At 26.4% G+C, this 5,506-nt stretch overlaps 1 pseudogene; it reads left to right on the forward strand.

Annotated features, from left to right (window-relative positions):
• Window positions 1-846: 846 nt before the first annotated feature.
• Window positions 847-2,282, forward strand: LOC106294323 (annotated as a pseudogene).
• The last annotated feature ends 3,224 nt before the right edge of the window (window positions 2,283-5,506 follow it).

Consider the following 5,506-nt stretch of genomic DNA (forward strand, 5'->3'; position numbering starts at 1 on the left):
GACGATTTTTTCCCTCAGTATCCATGTTGTTTTCTTGTAGTGATTGTTACTCTCCTTAAACAATTACATTATACTCTCATTTACTTCTCTTTTCTTCAAGATTCATAAATGGGCTCTAAAATAAGTAACGGCCGTAAGCCCATCCAAAATAGATATGACCAAATAAAGCGTGAGAAAATTGCGATTTTTACCCTCATTTTTATTGAAAAGTAAAAAATATTTATTCTTCTATGGTAAATTAATCTAGCTTTAGAGTTTAAAGTTAAAGGGTGGGGTGAAGTCTTTACAATGTAAAATTTAGGATTCTAATAAATATATAAATAAATACTTAAAAAATATAAAAAAAATTTTAAAAATAGTTTCAAACAGAACTTTTAATTTTCAAAAACAATTTTAAAAAAAGAAAGAAAAAATCATAAAAAAATTCAAAAAATATATTTATAAAAAAGTTCGAATTTGAAAAAGTATAATTCGAAAACATAAAAAAATATAATTTTTTATTTATTTAAATAATTATTTATATATATATATATCAAGAGTATAAGAGTCTTTGCACTTTAATGAAAAAAATATTTTTGAAAATATCACTTCAATGGTGGTAAACATGAATGGGTACCATAAAAGCGGTAAACCTGAAATTCACCCAAATGTTTAACTTGCCTTCTTCTTCTTCTTCTCCAATTTGGGATTTGATCCAATCCGTAGCCTAAGGAGAAACGAAAAGGGGAAACTGCGACAAATCAAAGGTATGATTAGAAACCCAAAGAGACTCATGAAAACACTTTAATTTTCTGCAATTTTTTTTCTTTCTGATCATTGATTGTAAAAAACCTCAGAAGGTGGTCCATGGCTGATTTACAGCTAAAGAAAAGAGGATACATCTAGGCAATCTCTGTTGGGTTCAATGCAGCTCTTGCTGCCGTCTCTGCGAAGTTTTTCTCACAATCGTAATGAAAATCTTAACTACTAAATATATCCCATTTTCATTTGTGTAACTTTTTTTTTTCATGAGAGGGGTTTAATAGTTTTGTTGCAATTGATTAATTTAATTTTGGAAATTTTTAATGTTTAACAGGTGATAGAGTATGGATTAGTTGTATTATGTAATGTGGTAATGTGGGGATGTTATGTAAACAGCTTAAGAGCTCTCTCTTCTTTACATGCTACCATCACTAACTTTGCTGCTAATTTCCTCTCTTCCGGTTTCGCGGGCTTCCTTTTGTTTCACGAGTCCTTATCCATTCCGTGTAAATTTTTTAAATCTTGAAAACAATGTGTCTTATGTTATGCTTTTCTTCGATGTCAAAGCCTATTACTATTGCACATTCCATAACTTGTACTTGTGTGTTATTATTAGGCACCAATTCTTAGGTTGAAATGCTATTTTTTTGGCGTTGTAAGATAAGTTTGGCTGATACATTTTCCTATAAGTAATGCAGTGGTTTTCGGAGCTTTATCGATCACCATCGCAGTTGTAATCCTCAGCAATTCAAGTGTTGATAAGAAGGTTATCTCCAACTCCACTCTATTTTGTATTCTAAAATAGAGTTTAGAGTAAAAATGTTCCAGTGGTACTCTATTTTTCACTTTATAATAGAGTAAAAATGGATTTACTCTATATATAAAGTAAGTTTTTCTTTTCATCACTCTATTTTCCATTCTAAAATAGAGTTTCATTTGAGTTTATCACAACTTTATTATAGAGTTATTTTATTTTAAAGTGAAAAATAGGGTGAACCATTGGAGATCGTCTTAGTACAGATTAGTTCAAGAACAAATATAATAGCTTCGCTTCTGGAGAAGGTTTGCTTTTGCGTACAAGTATTAAGAAAAACTTCTTGTTATCAGATGCATTAAGTTGTTTGAAGTCTTAGATCTTTTTCTGTTAAATACCAACTTAAAAAATGAGTGATTTTCCTGATTTTGTTGCAGTTAGATACTACTGTAATCAATGTCAAAGATACAACAATCTAATTACTGCACGGGTCTTCTTCTGCTTTTCATTCAAATCAACATGCAGTGGCAAGAAACTAATGCATAACTAACTAGTAACTACTACAATTTGTGCCACAAAATTGTCTGAAACTTTCTAACCACAAACTATGCGGTTGGATTAAAGAACCAGCTATGTCGTGGGGTTACTTACATATTTTTCCATTAAAAATATGACAATTCTGTTTCATATGTAAAAAGAATGCATATTGTTTTTTTGGACAGCATGCATGTATACCCAGTGCCGGTCCGGAGTCCGGTGGTGCCTGAAGCACATTCAAAGAATGTTTCCCCTTAGTTACAAATTTTTTTTTTTTGCATTTTTAACATTATTATATTTTTTAAAAAAAGTATATAAATATCAATAATTTTTTTGCAAATTTTCTTTCATAGTTATTCAAAAATTTTGAATAACCAAGTGTTTTAACTAGTTCATGTTCTATTAATATTATAGACAATACATTTAATAACTTATGAAACATATTTCAACGTAAATAATTTTGTTGGACTTTAGTTTAAAAAAAGTAAACATTAAAACGAGAGATATAACAATTCTAGCAACAACCAGTGAACAATGGAGAACATGATCAATTTTGAATTAGTAGAATACAATAAATAATTGGAGAGCACAAACTAGATTTTTATATATTTACTCTATATTTAATATTCTATATACTAAAAATAAACAAAGATTCTATTAAAAGCAATCGTATCTGTTACCACTCATTTACTTGCAATCATTATTAAAAGAAGACTTAATCGGATACAAAAGGAAGCAATCTAACTCTACATCTGTAGGAAAACAAGACAAGTTAACAGACCACCAGACCAAAGAAAAATTTAGACATATGGTGCCTCCAAAATGTTAATAATATTTGGGGCCTAAAACCCAAGCTTTACGAGCTTTAGGCCGGGCAGCTTTAGTCCAGGGCCCGGCCTGTGTATACCTAGTCATGAAATTATTACTTATTTCCAAACTATATAAAAATTGAGGTTATAAACTACTGAAAATATTCACAGGATTTAAAATTACTATTCATAATATACCAAATCATTATTTACAGAAATTCAAAACTTCCAAAAATACCTTTATTCAAGATAATACAAAATAAGTTAAATTAACAAAAAATATACTAAAAGGAATAAACTCAATATATATACTATTTTGAAATTAACTAAAATTAACAAATATTGTCATTTATAAAATACGATTTAAAAAATGAAATATAATTTTAAATTTCATATAAAATAAACTATGCTAATAAATTAAATATTATTTAACATTAATAAGTTATATATATATTTAGAAAACTAACTTAAAATAAAAAAAATTATTTAGAAAGAATAAAATATTTAAGCAAATTAAATTTAATCTTAAAAGAAATTTAATCATATAACCTTGGAAGTTGTTACCATAAGATTTTTAAACTACTAATCATAATATGTCAAATAATTACTTACAAAATTTCGGAACTTCCAAAAATATTTTTTCGTAATAAAAATTCATATATAATAAGGTAAACTATCAAAAATATTAATAAAAAGAAATATAATTAATTTAAATAATTATTTTAAAAATTAACCTAAAACTAACAAATATTTGTTTTAGTTACCATTTAAAAAAACCAATATAATTTTAAAATTCCATATCAGATACACCGTGGTAACAAAAAAATATCATTTAAATTAATAAAATTAATATATGCAATTTATAGTGCACTGAAAGTTGGTGTAATATAAACTAAACTAACAAAATAAAAACCATTTAAACCAACTTTATATATACTATTTTTGAAAATTGACATAAAATTAACAAACTTTTTGTAAGAGGAATAAATATATTTTGAATTTCAAAGCTATAAGAATTTAAATCACATATGATTAAAAAAAGATGAAGCTACATAAATATTGTGTCAAATCAAAGTTAAAGTATCAATGAAATATACCAAATAAAAAATAATATTATTTTAAATGTTAAGATTTTCAAAAATAGTTCCTACAAAATAGAATAAATTAGTATTATGCAGATCATTAATAACTTTTTTCTAATTTAACAAAAATGTTTAATTAAAAAAACTCCTAAAGTATGTTAAAAATATAAATATCATATGGATTAAAAATATGTTATTAATACGAATGTTCTAAACTTATAAAAATTCAAAGAAAATTAATATGAATGTTATGCCATATAAAATTGAAGGTTTTAAGCCATTAAGGGTTACCACTTAGGATTTTAAACAAATAATCATTATATGCCAAAGTTGAAGAAAAAATCATAATATGTCAAATCATTATTTCCAATTCCTACCTTCCAAAAAATAGATTTTCCAAGATAAAATAGAAATTTAAATAAAATATAGTTAACAAAAAATATATTTAAAATTCAACTTAATATAGATACTATTTTCAAAAACTAACATATATTTTAAACAAAAAAAATACAATTTAAAAACACCAAATATAATTTTTCAAATACATATAAAATCATCTAACCTAACGAAAATTTCATTTAAAATTAATCAACTTGATATGTACTATTTTTTAAAAATAAATGACATAAAATTAAGGAATAGTTTTTTAGGAATATGATTTTTCAAATCAAATATAATTTTAAAAGTTGGTTTTAAATAAACAGCACGAACACAACAAATATCATTTAAGTTAATCAACTTGATAGATACTATATTTAGAAAATTGACATTAAATTAACAAGAAATTTCTTAAAAAATAATATGAAACTTTTTTTGAATCTATAAGAATTTAAATTACAAATGATTAAAAATTTGAAGCTACATAATATTGAAAATTTTCATATTAAGTTCAAATAACACTACAAGAAAACGTTTCTATAACAACGAAGATTTACAAGGAAATTTACATGGCGTTTACAACAAAATTACGAGGAGTCCAAAATTCGTCGTAAACTCGATGTAACTTTACGACGAAACAGTTGCGTCGTAAAGTCAATGTAAGTTTACGACGAAAGTACGTGGAAAGATAAATTCGTCGTAACCGTTACATCGATATTACAACGAAACATGTTACCGTTATATTTAGGTGAAAACGTGTAATTTAACTTAACTAATGTCGTTGTAAAGTGGTTGTAAGTTCGTGTAAAATCGTTATTATATCCATGTAAAACATTCTTTGTAAAATCCATGTAAAACATTCCTTGTAAAATCGTTGTTATATTTCACCTACCAAACTCGAAAATTTCTATATATATATGTCATTTCCCACAACTCTCTTCCTCACAACACAAAAACGAAAAAAAAAAATCAGGAAAACAAATTTTCAAAACAAAATCTAAGAAAAAAATGGCCGGTGGCGGTAGTATTTACGAGTTACGGAGTTGAATGTATTTGCACAAAGATTCCGACGGGAGGGTGACGAACGCATTTCTGAGCGGGCTAGAGACATTCATGCACCAGGCAGGCTATACACCGATCACGCAGGAAAGCGGTAAAATGTTCTGCCCCTGTCGGAAATGCAAGAATTCAAAATTTGCACGTAG

This window comes from Brassica oleracea, chromosome C5, assembly GCF_000695525.1.
Source record: "Brassica oleracea var. oleracea cultivar TO1000 chromosome C5, BOL, whole genome shotgun sequence".
NCBI classification, from domain to species: Eukaryota; Viridiplantae; Streptophyta; class Magnoliopsida; order Brassicales; family Brassicaceae; genus Brassica; species Brassica oleracea.